The 17,381-nt window shown below is 41.2% G+C and overlaps 1 pseudogene; it reads right to left on the minus strand.

The window, feature by feature from the left end:
- Nucleotides 1-1,142: 1,142 nt before the first annotated feature.
- On the minus strand, nucleotides 1,143-8,823 carry LOC147607237 (expansin-A1 pseudogene; annotated as a pseudogene).
- Between the last annotated feature and the right edge of the window lie 8,558 nt (nucleotides 8,824-17,381).

Below are 17,381 nucleotides of genomic sequence, written 5' to 3' on the forward strand. Positions count from 1 at the left end.
TTCTACTACATACATCAAACACCTCACATCTACCCACAATACTTTTATTATTTTCCTAGCCTTGTGTAGAGCTATGTTACAATGGGCATCTGTGTCCTTTTCCTTCAGGGCATTTTTCATTTTCTGAATCTCCTTTTTAGACCTTCTACTACACACATATGCAAATAATCCAATGTTGCATGTGCCTAGTCTGCTTCCACAAAATTTATAGGTTGAGGGGTGGTTGGTGCTAGTGTGGTCCTTGTCGGCCCTTACATTGGCAATGTTGCTTCCAATTGTTGCTTTCCTTCTTATCTAGTTAGTACATTCTAGAAGGTTGGTTGGTGGTGGATTTAGTAGTATTGGGTGGCACAGTGTCTGATGCATTGGTGGGTTGGCACCTCTAGCTTTGCTGGCTTCTACTTGGGTTCTCCGATTCTAGCTTTTTGCTTTGTTTTCTCAAGTCCATATGCGATATTGAGAAGGGTGTCAAGCTAGTCGTGTTCTTGTAAGCTATGCAAAAAGCACATAATATAGAGCATAGCTTTTGGTCCCAATCTGTATGGTTCTCATTGATTGCCTTTTGATACGGATTCCCTTTAGGATTATGTTAGTTGACTCTGCTAGTCTGTGTTGGTATACATTGTTAATTTCTTGTCTATCTGCTCTCTCTCAAATCACTCATAAACTTCATTGGATATTTAAATCTAGTCATGATCACTTTATAGAGGAGTTTTGCTATATTAATGTGGCTTTATGATTCCTCATTGCTTTGTACTCCACCCACACTTATAGTACAGTAGTCTGTTTTCACCACCAGAATGAACTTGCTGCCTATTTACTGAGTTGTTGGTTTGAATGGTACAACAACACCGAATCCTTGTTTCTCGAAAGGCTAAAGAGGCAAATTGGGTTGTGTGGCATTCAGTCTGCTAATACATTTTTCTTCCTCAGTCTCTAACAAGTATCGCACTCTTTTGCAAAGCTGTATGTATCCTTCATTGATGTTGGCCACACCAGAATCCTATCTAGAACACTTTTGGTGTGTGGCTTCTCTAAAAAAATGTCCTCCACTAACTCCTTATATGCTTCTACTAGTACCTACGCTTATTGCTCATGGTCTAGAACACATGATCGATTGCCTATCTTATATAATTGACTAACTACCATGAATGATTTGTTGTTTCCAAGAGCCTGTAACCCAAAAAGTCACATTTATTAGGAACAGTAGCATTTCAACTCACATCGGCTGTCATAAGTAGTTGTGCATGTGGAAAGTCATCTTCCACACTAGTTGGGCTTCTCTCAAGATTCTAATCTTGATAAAAATTTAGCTACTACATGTTCATTCTCCTAGGAGTGTGTTTGATGGTGAAGTTGAATTCTTGAAATAGCATCCATTTGGTAAGTTTTCTTGCCAAATCTAGTTTATTAACCAAGTTTTCCTACCAAATCTGGTTTATTAACCAAGTTTTCCTACCAAATCTGGTTTATTAACCAAGTTTTCCTACCAAATCTGGTTTATTGACCAGGTAAATCTATGGTTTATCATCCACATGAAATTCAAAAGTGTTACTCGCAAAACAAGTAGTGTCTGAACTTCTTAATTGAATAAATAATTCCCAATGCCGTTTTCTCCTTTGTGAAATGGCTCCTTTCTACTTTAGACAGTCTTTAGCTTACATAATAATACATAGGTCTGAACTTCTTAATTGAATAAATAATTCCCAATGCCGTTTTCTCCTTTGTGAAATGGCTCCTTTCTACTTTAGACAGTCTTTAGCTTACATAATAATACATAGGTCTGCTTGGGATTCTTGCATCAAAGCACTTCTAGTGGCTACATGAGATGCATCCGCAAATACATGCAACATCAGATCAAAATTTGGTTGAATTATTGGTGTTGCAAGCATTCTCCTCAAATTCAAAATGCCTCTTGACACCTCTTTGACCAAACATACTTCACAACTTTCACAGTCAAATAGTATAGTGATGTTACCACATTTTCCAATGCCTCAAGGATCTGCTATGCCAGTTAATGTGTCCGAAGGATCTTGCCAATTCTTTGATATTCCTTGGTGGTGACAGTTTTACAATCGCTTCTATCTTAGCGGGATCTACTACTAAGCCTTTTGCTAATAGTGTGTGCCCTAGTAGGGGTCCACTTGCTAATGTAATGTGCGCTTTTGCCGCACAGGTTGTATAGCTGGGGACTTGCCGGACACCGTATGCGAGCCACGAATGGCTGCAAGCATACAACCAGGGAAGGAAGCTCAAACAGAATGCCAAAGGGTGTGTCACTCACACCGCTCAACCGCCGCCTTGAAGGATTCCCGCGTCGCAACCGTGAAGGAGGAGCCACCGTCGCCGCTCTACCGCCTCTCCGCCGCCGTGCCGCTACACAGTGCTCGATCGCTCTCTCACTCTCTCTCTCTCTCTCTCACACACGCAGGAGAAGGAAACCAAAGAGATAAGGCAAGAGCACTCTTGTATTCACAACACATGAGAATGAGGATTTTAGGGTTACATTTGACTCTTATAGGTGACTTGGCCGTTCACACTTGGGCGCCCATACATGGCCGGCCGATCCTAACCCTTATCCTACTAATATTCAAGGTGCACCTCTCATCGGCAATCACCCAATCCCTTCATCCTTAACATATGGTGCCGACAAGCCCGGCCCATGACTCAGAATATTTAAATAAATGACGTAAAACATAGTACGTCTCAATGTCCGTCATGGGTTAACATGCCCCCCTTCCTGATATAGATTCCGTCCTCGGAAGCTATGGTATGGTAAGCTCGAGAGGGCTGTTGTTGACCGTCTGCAAAACAGGGAAGTAGAGTGAAAGTATGCTGGAATTCAAAAGATATAAAGTGTATAAATTCAAGCATGTTAGACCACAATGGATGTTGCTATGAGAACTTAGTTTAAGGGTTACATGAATGAGCTAGTGTAGCAAATTAACAGGTGTTTAAAATTATTGAAAGTAAATCAAGAGTAAGCAAGGTGTCAAAGGTTAATCAAGGTTTATAACTGGCCTAAGTCAAGGAAAATAACCAAGCTTAATAAATAAACAGATGACCACACTGTGTCTACTCTAAGAACAAGTTAATACCATAAGCCTTGGGACACAAGAAACATTAGAGTTACAGGAGCTTTTTGCCTTCTTTTTTTTTAAAAAAATACACGTGACAATTTTTACACACAATGGCGACCTTCCTAAGGCAAAACTAACATCGATCCTGGTACCATGTTTAACACAAGGCATTATCCAGGAATCTATTAGCTTACTTTAGGCAAGGCTACCCCCTACCAACCAAGGCATCGTTCTGGAGTAGAATACTCCTCGCCTACCAAGTATCAATAAGGCGATAGGCCAACATTAAAGCACATCATAGACTTGTATTGCCATTTATTGTAGGCTTTTTTTTTATAATCTATTTCTTTTGATCTTCGCTCCTGAACTATAATTTGTCTTGCATCCTTTCGACAAAGGGGTAATAGCTATGTCCTAGAGGTCAACACACACATGGCCAGGTGTCAAACATTAAGATGGTTTGACCCTAGACCTAAGACAATCGTATTCCAAGGTTAACTAAAGACGTCATGCTGCCTAGGAATATTTCCAATAAAGTTAAGCTCATTAATGATTTACACTAGCATGCAAGCAACTTCAAAAACTAAGTAGTACATTGACAATTTCCATGTGGTCATGCATTATAGTTTATGCAATTGATTGAACAGTAAAAACGAAAGAGAGTGGGTATGGAAGAATTACACCTGTAATTGGAGATCTCCTTGATTCGATGAGACAGCTTGCAATTTGATGTAGATATATTTTGATGAACATTGCGGCAGTCTCAGGACTTGAAAGCGAACCCACCTCAAACTTTTTTAACCTGTACAATCAACTAACAAGCACTATACCTCGAGAGGCACATCAGTGTGAAAATTTCAAGACTTGTTTAAGGAATCTAAACTAGAAAAAACTTAAAAACACTAACCTACCTACCAGTCACCACACTACTACTGAGGATACGGTAAGAGGATGTTGTAGAGTCCTGGCTCTAGCCCTAAGGCTAAGCCTCTATCCGCATCATCCAAACAAATAAAGCCAACCTCAGTAGTGCCATGAGTTTCATCCGTCCATTCATCATTGTCAGATATTTCCTTTTCATTTTCCCATCCACATAAACTCATCAAAAATGTAACCATGCGAGGATAGTCGTCTTGTGGAAAAGGAAAGCATTGGGCTATCGGGGATATGCCCTCTACGGAGTAGGGGTCAGTCATGGTCATCAATAGGCAAATTAGCCATTCTAATTCTTCAACATTTTCCTCTCTGGCTAGTACATCTATATGATCCCATTCAGTTTCAATTACAGGATAGCACATGTGGAATATCTGAGAAAGGTACAGATGATACCTCTCACCAAAGGTAGGAGTGGATGAAGTGTATGATGATCGGGCATCTGCCATATCTGCAAACACAGATATAGCATCAGTAGGTTTATGACAGGTCAATCTAGTTCTTGATTGTATACGGATATTTCTCTTGTTTTTGTGCTCTTGCTCTTTTTACTATTTTTGTTTTTCTCTTTTCTTTTCTATGTATGAAGCTATATATATACATCCCCTTGAATTTGGCAATTACATGGTCAGGGGAGAAGGTTAAGGAGGAAGCAATAGAATTTCGAGCGTGAGTACATGCTCCCCCTTTCCTTGGGTAGATCATATTATTTGCAATGATGTTGCAGCCTCTTGGAACCAATTTGTCCAGCGGGTCATAGGTTGTGATGTGGGCAGATAGCTTTTTATGATCCTTGTGGCCACATCCAATTGCAAAGATGGTAGTGTACGCTCCCATTGACGAATGGAGGAAATGGTTTCCGACGATACTATTACAAGGGGAGACGTAGACTCATCGGTTTTTTGTTGGGTGTTGACAAGAGTAGGTGCAGAGCATGTAGAAACTTCTATATGAGTGTGTGCCTGGCATGAGGAGCTAGAAGCTTCATGTGGCTCCCCCCTTCCTGAGCTAGGTGGTAATGATTGATATCGTTTGGGAATCCAAACTAACTCTGGAAGAAGTGGTGTGGAGCACTCTATTACCTTTCCCTTACCACGGTCTTGAATTGTCATTGGGGTGGCAACAATTGGTTTGCAAGGTTTTATAGGTGATGTAGAGGGATTCAACTTATGTTTAGGGACCCAAATCTGGTCATTCCCCTCGTAGTACCCTTGGGCTACTAATAATTTTTTAGGGATCCATCGTGATGTTACATTGCCCTTTCTCGGGTGGGTAGCTGCTTTCTTTTTACGAGGCTTCTTGGTGGCTAAACGAGATTGAGCAGGGGAAGTAGCTGTTAACGAAGCTTTGGGGACCCATTTGTATGTACTCTTTGGCATAGTAAGCGAAGCTTTAGGGACCACCTTGCCTATTTCCACTCTTAGCGTTGAAGCGTTAGAGGGGTGGCCAACAATCGAAGATGGTTTTGCCACCACTGGACTTTGTGATTTTTCGTTATCCAGCATTTTGTCCAGAGTCGATGGCTTAGGAGCGGGATTTTGAGCGGTCCGACCTAGTGTTGGTTCTTGCGTTGTGACTTGTCTGGTTGCCCAATCGATATTGCACTTGGTGGCCATCATCCATTTGCGCCCTAAGATTACAGTCCCTTCCATGGTACCAGCAGGCATAACCAAAAAGCTTTGAATTATGGTTCCCTTGTGATAAGCAACCGGAGTGTGCAGAATTCCTGAGACATGGGTTTTCTTCTTGTTGATTCCTTGAACTTGGATAGGACTCTTGGATAAAGGTGGGTTTCCCAGTTGACACCACACGCCATATGATAGCAAATTGTGTTGAGCTCCTGTATCCAATAATGCATTATACAGCACCTCCCCGTAAGGACTCTGTAACTCAATTGGGTATCTTAGAGGTGGGTCAGATTCCAGTGCATCCTCCTCTGCTTCCTCGAAAAATACTTGCGTAATTCCCAAGTTGGCTTCTCGTTGTCGCCTAGCACGCTGTTGACGTTCTTTGGCTTCGACTCTCGCTTGTATCTTTTTAAGCTCAGCTTGTTCTTTAGCTGCCTTCTTTTGATAGATTGCATGTAACTCCTCTTGGCTCAGGGGGTCATAGTATCTTTTGAATTTACTCCCATTAAGGAATCCAATGGTTTCAACTCCGTCGAGAGTCTCCACTCTGATGGTACCTTGTGGGGTAATTTCACATACTCTATACGGTCCCTTACCAGCATATTTGAGCTTTTTCTTTTCGTTTCGCACTCCATACATCAGGACTTTATCCCCAACCTTGATGTCCTTGTCCTTTAGATGGCGATCAAACCATTTTTTCCTTCTATCCTTCTCCACAAGGGCATTGTACACAGCCAATTGTCTTTCTTCATTTAGCCGCTCAAGGATATACAGACGCTCTGCTAAGGGATTACCATCCCAACCCTCTTGAGTAGCAATACGAAGACTTGGAATGACAAATTCCCACGGCATGACTGCTTCTTGGCCATATACCATTTTGAATGGTGTGCAATTAATAGCCACTTTGTACGCAGTACGATAGGCCCATAAAGCTATTATAAGCTTTAGATCCCAATCCGTGCGATGAGCTTCAACAGTCTTTGTCAGAACAGAGATTAATGTCTTGTTTGTACTCTTGGCTTGGCCATTCGCTTGCGGATAATAAGGAGTAGATTTATGATGGGATATCATGAAATTTGTTGTGAGCTCCTTAATCACTTCATTTATAAAATGCGTACCATTGTCGCTCACGAGTTCAAAAGGACAACCGAATCGTGTGATTATATTTTCAAAGAGGAACTTGGCTGTTGTCCTCGCATCTGCCTTACGTGTCGCTTTCGCTTCAGCCCATTTGGTCATATAGTCAGTGGCCACAATAATATAGCGAGATTGTGTGTTTCGGGCCGCTGGACTAATTGGACCTACAAAGTCTAAACCCCACTTTTCAAATGGTTGGTTTACTTTGATTGGATGTAGGGGCATCTGATCTTTCCTCTGGGGTTTCTTATATCGTTGGCATTCATCGCAACCCTTCACAAAGAGTGATGCATCTTGGAACATAGTGGGCCACCAATACCCTGATTGTAAGATCTTTCGCGCAGTTAAGTCTCCTGAGAAGTGACCACCGGCTACGCCCATATGTGCCTCTTGCAAAATGTATAGATACTCATCCTCTCGGGCACAACGCCTAAGAACGTCATCCTTTCCTCTTTTATAAAGAGTCCCACCTATCAGGCAATAGGGTTCGCATTCTTTGATTAGCTTTCGAGCTAGATCTTTACGAAGCTCTGTTGAAGATTAATACAAGGATGCAACAAAAAAGATACTTAGGGCTCTTGTAAAGAGTTCCACTTTGTAGATGTATGTGTGGGAGAGGGCTTCACAATAATCCCACATGGGAACTTTTGAGAGTTCTAGAATTTTTGTATGAAAGGTGGCTCATTTGAGAGCATGGACACATTGGGCAAACTCATGTTTGAGCTCTCTTGAGACTAGCTCTCCCTCTTCTTCCATAGAGGTGCAAGCTCTTCTCACTCCCCATCTACATTGTTGTAAGTTCTATTCTTTTGTTAATTCAATGCAATGAGTTGATATTTGTCTCTCTTCTTTTGTCAATTCTCTAGTATGCATGTTTCTTATTGATAGCTTCAAGAGTTGTGTGCATGCTAGGGAAATGATTATTTGAGAATGAAGAATGCTTGATCTTGTGTAAGCAATAGCTAGGCTTTCTTCTTGTTTGGATGTATGGATGAATGGAATGTGGAGTTGAGCAATAGCAAGATTGAGCTTGAGTGTGTGTTGAGTCTATGTCAATAGTAGTAGTTTTCTTAGCATTCTCTCCATCAAATGGATAAGCTTTTGTGCACCGGTACGGGTTGAATCCCTAGCTCCGAAAGGGATGCAAATCCCATTGGATTGAGCTAAGTGTGGATCATACTACTCTTGCTACAAGTGAGAGAGTTATTCCGTCTCTCCATTGGCGCCGCTGCCGGGGAGAAGACTCAAAACCGGTTGAGAAGCTTGCATTACTACCACTAATTCTTTTTGTTTTGAGGTTTAGGGCATTGAGTGTGTGATCTCAAGGGCGCCTTGTGTATTTTCGTTTTTTTTTATGAGAAGCAAGAAAAAAATTTAAACCCCATTGCGGTTGAGTAATCCCGTTTAAGTACTTTCTGTTTTTGTATTTTTGTTGCAAGTTGGCGAGAGGTAGATAGGAAGTAGTGGAAGCGGCTTTCTTTTATTGTTTTGATTTGTTATTGTGTGAGGAGGCGTCTTCATAGGGCGCAGTGAAGAAAAAGAAATATATATATATATATATCTATATATTTATTTCTTTATATATGTACTCTACTGTAGACAGGCGAAGGACAGCAGTTGAAAGCCGGCTGAAAGGAGAATAGAGGCGGCTTTAAAAATATATATATATATATATCATTCTGTTTGTTGGGTGGACAGAAATTGGTGGCCGTCACTACCACCGACCGGTCACTTAGACACCACTTGGGATCGGCAGACGAGTCGCATTTGATCTCAAAGCAGGCGCCGCAGCTCAACCCTCCGTTGAAGATGGCCGTGCTCAGAGCAGCTGTGTTGGTGCCATAGCCGGACGGGTAGAGATCTCCATAGCCACAAGCGCCACCCATGGTACCAGACGCGTCGCTGCCACCATAGAAAGTGGCGTGTGCATTGCTCCACCCACTCTCATCAGAGCTTCCACCCCCATAATATGAAGCCATTGCAGGAGCCCCCAAAACAGATATAGTCAAAACCAATATGCACAGAGACGACGAGGGAGGCGTCATGGTTGGGAGCTACAACTAGGAAGGCTAGGCTTGCTCAAGGACTCTATTTGATATATATATCATTCTGTTTGTTGACGTGGCAGCTGGTCGACTGGGCGGGCAGAGAAAGACGGGCGAGGACGGCCATGTGGAAAGCAAGGCTGTCGACTGCTGGCTAGTGGAGAGGCAAGCAAACGGGCGAAGGCAGCTGAGAGGAAGGAGACGAAGAAGACCGGCAGTTGGCTGCACAGCAGCAGCAGAGCTGTGTAGAAGAAGGCGAGGAAGACGAAGCGGTGAGGAGGCACGTGGAGCAGCGAAAAATCCGGCGAGCGGCGGCTAAGGTTAGTGGATTTTTTATTTTTTTTTTATTTTTTATTTTTTTCAATGTTTTTTTGTATTTTTAAATAAAAAACAAAAAAATAATATTTTTTTTATTAAAAAAAAGAGATTAAAAAAGAAAAAGAAAAAAAAGAAAAATAATTAAATTGAGAAAAAGACATTTAAAAAAATAAAAAAAATAAAAATAAAAATAAATTTATTATTATTATTATTATTATTTTTAGGAGTCCATATTGTTTGCATATTTTTTATTTTTTATTTCTGTAATTTTTAGCATAATTAGAGTGATTTGCATTGTTTTAACTTTTTGTTATTGAAAAAAAAAGACAAAAACAAAAACAAAACAAAACCAAAAAAAAAAAGGAAGAAGAAGAAGAAAAAACAATTTTTATTTTTGTATTTTGAAACCATTGTTCATCATTTAAATTTTTGCATAGTTAAGGTAGCTTGCATTTTTTATTTTTTATTTTTTTTAGAAGTATGTAAATGATGCATAATTAGTAAACTCATATTTTTTGGCACAAAATTTATTTAAAATAAAATAAAATAAAATAAAAATAAAAACAAACAAAAGAAGACAAAAGAAAATTTTTTGATTTTTTAGGAGTCTACTTTTTTGCATAATTTGTAATTCTTCATTCTTTAATTTTTTGCATAATTAGTTTAACCTGCATTTTTTAATTTTTGTAACTTTGTGCATAATTAGTATTTTTTAGTGTGATTCATAATTTTTGTGTAAATTTAAAAAAAGGTAAAAATCTTAAAAACATAAAATCATTAAAAAAACATTTAAAAAACAAATAATAAAAAAAAATAGGGTAGATAGTACACTACACATATTCTTTTTAGTTGCCTTTAGTGGTTAGGTAGGGTGAAAAATATATATATATATATATTCATATATATATATATATATATATATATATATATTTCTATTAAAAAAAACAAAACACAAAAACCAAAACCAAAACAAAACAAAAACACATAAAAAAAACCCAAAAAAAAATTTTGACCTTATGCACTTGCGGTCGGGACGTCGTGTAGATTCTGCCATAGGACCTAGGGCACCTTCTAGAGTACCTGCGCAAGAAAGTGGGACCCAATCGGTAGGAAATTTGGCAGATATTGCTGAAACCCTTTCTGAATCCCAATCCGATACCCTTTCCTCTAGAACAACTAGTTCATTGTCCATGGACAATCTAGGACCGACAAATAGTCATCCCGTAGCCCCAAATAGAACACCCACAAGATCCTTTAATCCATTTGAAGCCGACACCATGGGGTTAACACTCAATCTGAGACTCCAATATGTCTACACAAATGCTCAAGGAGCTGAGATCTTTAGGGACCCACAACAACGGTATCTTGTTAAGATCGCCGACTTTTTCTCAGAACTTGATAGAGCACCTCTAGTCAATGACCAGGGTAACATGTATATGGGTGGAGATGGTGTTCGCTACGAAGTCACCTACCATCCAAAAAAGGTAGACAAATTAGGGGAGCTCTCTAAAACCGAGTTCTTAGACTTATCAGAACTTTCCAGAGCAAGGGAGTTTAGAAATGACTGGCTCATTGAGCCGGACATACCTGGACCATCCAATGCCCAGTCCTCAAAGCCATCCATAGATGATTTACTCCTTGTAGATCTAAATTTGGAAAGGGATAGGAAAGGCAAGAGTAAACTGGATCAGGGGGCTGAAAGCCAATGGGAGTTTGTACGACAAATTCCTGTGACAAAGGTCTTACAGGATGGCCCACTTCAAGAGGTCTATAAGGACTCGTTAGAGGGATATTATGCCACGACTAAATTGCCACAGCTAGATCTTCCTCTAGCTCATGTGGTGGTAGTTGAGAAGCTCGCAGGACACATGAACAGAATAGTTGATAAATGGGCCAATGAATACCAAACCTTAGATTGGAAAGAGATTAGGGAACTCACGTGGAAAGGACAACCATTATTTATGGAAGTGTTCTCAACAAATACAGCCAAACCAGGAGAGACAGCCTTTCTTGGAGAAACTGTTGCTCCTCCCCTACGAGAGTTCACTAGAGAGGGACCTTCAACATCTAAGTGGACCACTGCTAGTAGCCCAACTCTAGCACCAAGATATTGTCCTACACCAAATGTGCGACCACCGGTCACACCACAACAACATCTTTCTCATTATAACAATCGGAGGATAGGGGAGCCAACTCGGCCTCCTATAAATGCACCTCCTGAAATGAGGGCGACAAGATCTTTGGAGGGGTTTGGTGAGGCTGGTAATAGGGTACCCACACCAATTTTGGAAACATGTGGACCATCTTTCCAACGAGAGGAACAATTCCCACTAAGAATGAGAGGCCGTAGGCCCTACGATGAGTATTCACGACAAGTAAGGCCATCAACTCTTCAGAAATTGGTTAAGAAGTATGAAGGGTCAGGAGATCCATACGATCATGTAGCAGCTTTTAGGCAAGCAGTTCGAGCTGAGCAAGTTGCTGATAAGCATACTCAAATAGAAGGGTTTGGACTCACTCTTGAAGGAAAAGCCCTTGCTTGGTTTCAGGCATTAGAAGCTTCTGACAAAACTTCTTTACGAGTTTTGGAAGAGCGATTCTTTGCAGCTTTTTCCTTGATGGGAATTCAACATGACACGGTAGCACACATCTACTCTTTCAAGCAAGGTGAGAATGAGAGTGTTAGAGACTGTGTAAATAGAATGAAGCAGTACATTAATCGTTGCCCAGAAGATGAGAAGCCCGCCCAAAGTCGACCGCCCAAAGTCGATTAATTTCTCTCTTCTTAAAAGGCCTCAAAAATTCGACACTGCATACACATCTCTATGCAAAGAAGCATACAAGTTTCAATGAGTGTTGCCATGATGCTATGGATTTCACCGATAACTTCAAGTTCCAAGATGGTTCTGGCCCAGAGGTGAAACCTAGAAATCAATGGGGTGATGACCAAAGTTCAGGGTCTAACGCGCTAGTAAATCCTGACTAGATAGCCAACCTAGTGCTAAGGAGATTAGGACAAACCTATCATCCACCCATGCAGCCACAACAACAGCAGCAGAGAATGAGGAGTGTGCTTCCTACAGGTCCTCATCTTTGTGGAGCATGTGGCGGTGACCATAAAACAGAGGACTGTAATACCTTTTCTCCTCTAGTCACAAACCAACCCACAAAGAAGTGGTGCCAAGCCTGTGCTTGGAACTTTACCCATACCACACAGGATTGTACTCGCATTGCGAGAATGAGACAGGAACGTGAGCAGCCGAGGGGTGGAGTGGCTCCACAAATGTATCAACAGTATACTAGTTTTGAACGTAAGCCACCGATGACACAAGAACAAGCACGACCTGTTCTTGGTGCTCAACCTCCTGCTCCAGGGACTGCTCCTGTGAGGGTTGTCGACTACGACAATTCAAATATGTGTAGAGAATTGGTAAACCCAGGCTATGTGGAGGAAGAATATGTATCATATTCATCCAAAGAAAATATTTTTGAAAGTCCCGTATACCCAAGCCCAGCACTGGAGACTCAACCAGGGGAACAAAACTCTTTAATGTTGCTAGGCGGCTACCAACCTAGGACTCCAGGCCCCTCAGGTCAATGGTAGCCAAGGAAAGTAGAGGCCAAACCAATGGGCCCCTGTTATGAGTGCGGAGAACCCCATTGGGCTCGTGATTGTCCACATCGCTCTAGGCAAGCATCTCGATCCAATACAACAGTACAACAGTTTCCACCAATTGAAAGATATTGTCTAGGGTGTTGTGTAGAACACTTCCCAAAAGACTGTCTGCTGAAACCACATGAGGAAGGCACCTCTCAACCAAAGGTTTCACTCAACCTTGTAGGGGCAGTTCCATTTCCACCTTCATCTGAGAATGAGGATGTCGTGCCACTTAGAGTCATGACTAGATCACAAACACGAAATGCAGAAATGCAAACTGATGAGACACCTCGAACTAGGGATGCAAAGACAAATCTAGTGGACAAGACCCTACAGTCTAGTAGAAAAAAAACCACTCGGAGGAAGAAGAACCGAAACAAACAAACTAAAAGTACATCCACTAGTTCTCAGGAGACCTCTAAACAAAACATACGGGATAAAACTTTTACATCCCAGGAAGTGCGTGAGGAACATCAACCTCAACCTGAGCCTAGTGTTAAACAAGATGAGGCTAGTACGACTGAGGTTAGTTCTGGGGGTTCTGTTTTTGTGGATAAAGTGAATGAGACTCTAGAGGCCATCATTGATGCTCATAAAAGTCGCATTACAGCCTTATCTGAACTACCCAAGAAGCTTCAAGAATACCCAAACCCTCGTGAGGAGAAGATCAATTTAGCTGTACACCAGCAACTCATTAGGGAAGCTCAGTCAATACTTGAGGGACCACCACCACCTATTCCTCGGGGCCCAACCTCTCTTAAGCCAACATTAGAAACTATACCAGAAGTGTCGTCAAGTCGGGAAATGAAAAGTGAGCTCATTTCACAAGCTCATAGCGTAAGGTCTGCATCAATTGACACCCAATTGAAAGATGAAATTCTGCCACCACCTAGCCTTGTCTTCCCATACAATGATGAAGTTATTGATGCTAATGAGGACATGGCAAATGAAATGTGGGCCGCAGTAACTGAGAAAATTAATGAGAACATGTCTTCTGTTAATTCGCCTCCATTCTCTAAGGTGGATTTTACCAGAGGCACGGAAAACAAATTTAGACACCTGAGCATCCAGGAGGAAGTTCAAACAATTGTTTCTCCTAGAAGTAAGCATACAATGAAAACCTTACCATCATATCTGGGAGAATATGAGAACTGTTCTCAAACCTTGAGGATACCCTCCATGCATAAAAGGTTGACAAAGGAGAAGGATATGAGTATGGTACAAGCTATTTTGTCAGCACCAGTGGCTTGTACCTTACCTTTGCTTGATTTGATAAAAAGTCGACCTGAGTTGTGGAATGATATTGCCACATGTTTGTCAGAGCAGGTATGGCTACAAAAGGGTCACCATGAGTGTACTATACACCCTGAGAGACAAAGCATGTAATGCCAGTTCCTATCAACAAAGTAGGAAAATTTTGTGAAGACGATCAGGGAAATGCTACCCTCCCATTAGAAGTGCGAAAAGTATCTTCAACTGCAATACTTGATAGTGGCGCAGGAGTGGGCATTGTGACAAGGTCCATTTGGGAAAAGTGGGGCAAACCAGCTATTAGGAGTACTAGGATGCGCTTGCAGCTAGCAGATGGAAGCTTAGAACATCCCCTTGGGCTGCTTGAGAACATATTGGTCACCACATGTGGGATTGAATATGAGCATACCTTTGCAGTAGTGGATTTCGGAAAGCATCCAAACTATGAAGTGATATTGGGTAGACCATTCATGCGACAAGATTGGGGATACAATTATTTGTACCTCCGACATGATTCTGTCACATCATCACAAGGGTCAACCTAAGGAATCACTCATATCGTGATGTAACAAGATCTCCAATAGATGAGTTTGATTCTGCTTCATCCGAGGGCTCAAGAGTTACATTGTCTGATGGGCGAGAAGATCTATGGATGTGTGGAGCCTCATGTAGGGATTTCAACACTGAGAGACTTAAGGGTAATCGAAGTGTATCAGACGAGGCATACATTCCACAACCCTTCCCTGAGCATTTAATTGATCCATTAGAATGGAGTCATGTCCTTGCAACATTATCGACATGTGTTTTACCAAAGCCAATTCAATTTTGTGACTCAGATGGATATGATATTATTCCTCTACGAATGGTACAAACACGTGACCTTTTAGATGATTTGTACTATAGAGATACATCCACAATAGCTATGCATGTCGAGGAAATCTCAGTAGAGGATTTGACACTCGAATCTGCTAATGATGCTGATAAGGAAGATGGCTGGGACTCTGATTTTAATAATGAGGTGACAATCCCTGAGGAAGAGTTAGGAAAGGCACGCCTACTCTTGAGAGGAAGGGAGGTTCAGGTAGAGATCCCTAGAAGCCGACCTAAACGTAAATGCTGTAAGAGCCATAAAAAAATCCGTAGACAAGATGAGCGTGAACAACGTGAGAGACTGCAGAAAGAAAAGGAGGAGTCTAAGAGTGAAAACTCTCGACCACCACCTCACTTCTCAAGAAAGAACGGATATCTATACTATGTCCAAGCATAAGATAGTATCAAAGACCAAGTCAAACGATCAGATGGATTCCAAGCAGGGGAAAAGCTAACAACGGTTAGCAAAAATCGTAAAAAGACAAAGAAACAAAAACCACAACTCAAGTCTAAAACTGATTCAAAAAAGAGTGTGGGAAGTGCAAAGACAACGGTTGAACAAAAAAATCTGATGCAAGATAGCAAAGGAGAGCTCAAAACCGCATGGTCTTCAATGAGTGAAGACTCAAGTGGACAAGAGCAAGGTCTAAATGTTCCTCCCAATTTCACACAGTACACTCTTCAAGATCGGAAGATTGTTCTTCAACAGCCCATGCGTCAAAAACCAAGCGTGCCAGGAATTTCATACGATGGTCCTCCAGAGGATGCAAAAAAGATTGATATTGCTAAGCCAGGAGAAGAGCCTCGCTATGTGTGGATTGCCACAGACTTATCCTTGGATGAGGAGAAGTTATTAATACAAACAATAAAGGAGTATCGCGATGTTTTTGCTTGGAGTTATAAAGACCTCAAAGGAGTTGATCCAAGCATATGTCAGCATACAATTCCATTGCGAGAGGATGCAAAACCCTCCAAGCAACGTCCTTATACTTACAATGAAAACTTTGCACGGAAGATAAAGGAAGAAATAGACAAGCTCTTAGAGGCAGAATTTATCTATGAGATTGAACACACTGAATGGGTCTCCCCTATTGTAGTGGTGCCCAAGAAAAATGGAAAACTTCGAGTATGTGTAAACCTCAAGAAGGTAAATGCAGCTACTGTGCGTGATCATTACCCACTTCCAATCTCACGGATCATGTTCTGGAACGAGTTGAAGGGAAAAAGGCATATAGTTTCTTGGATGGATTCTCCGGGTACAATCAAGTGTCAATTGATCCAAAGGATCAACACAAGACAGCCTTTGCTACTGAAGATGGCATCTTTGCCTATCGTGTTATGCCATTTGGTCTAACAAATGCACCAGCAACCTTTCGGCGGTTAATGAGTCATGTATTCAAGGAGTACCTTAGGCAATTTCTTGAGATTTTCATGGATGATTTATGTGTTCACTCACAAGAGCGTGATGATCATATAAAACACCTGAGACTTGTGTTTCAAAAGTGTCAACTTTATCGTATATGCTTGAATCCTGACAAGTGCAAATTCATGGTAAGACAAGGGAAAATTTTGGGCCATATTGTTTCTCGCAATGGGATTTCAACAGATATGGATAAAATTGATGTCATTGTCTCATTACCTCGGCCTATCAACCCTAAAGGGGTACAAACATTCATGGGACATTGTGGCTATTACCGTAGATTCATCTACATGTATGCTGTCCTAGCCAGACCGTTATATGCTCTTCTTGTAAAGTTTAATTGGACTGATGAGTGCGAGGAATCCTTTGAAAAGTTGAAGCAAGCATTAGTGACTGCACCCATTTTACGAGCACCAGATTGGAACCAAATCTTTCATGTCCATATTGATGCTTCCAACTTTGCAATTGGATGTATTTTGGCTCAATCGGGTGAACACAATAAGGATTTCCCAATCTCATATGCTAGTCGACAGTTGAACAATGCTGAGAGGAATTACACCACAACAGAAAGAGAAGGATTGTCCATGATATATGCAGTGAAAAAGTTTCGCCATTACCTTTTGGCAAACAAATTCATATTCTTTGTGGACCATCAAGCATTGCTATATTTGGTGAATAAGCCTTGTGCAACTGAAAGGATAGTAAGGTGGTTTATCATCCTTCTTGAGTTTGATTTTGAAGTTGCAGTTCGAAAAGGAACAACTCATCTAAGGGCAGATCATTTGTCTCGAATCACCTCTGGCGAAGCTCCTGTGGGTGTGGATGATGATATGTTAGATTCAACACTTTTCCTTGTAGAGACAGCTCCTAGATGGTCTGAATCCATTTTAGAAATTTTGACAAGTGGGCAAATACAACTAGCGGGTCCTAATGTGGACCTATGGCGACCATTCAAGCTAATCTCAGGGAGATTATATCGTCAGGGTAATGATGGAGTGTTGAGGCTTATACCTAACCCCGACCACTACGAGGAGATCTTGG

This window comes from Cibotium barometz, chromosome 55, assembly GCF_041138505.1.
Source record: "Cibotium barometz isolate CiBa-2024 chromosome 55, ASM4113850v1, whole genome shotgun sequence".
Classification (NCBI taxonomy): Eukaryota; Viridiplantae; Streptophyta; class Polypodiopsida; order Cyatheales; family Cibotiaceae; genus Cibotium; species Cibotium barometz.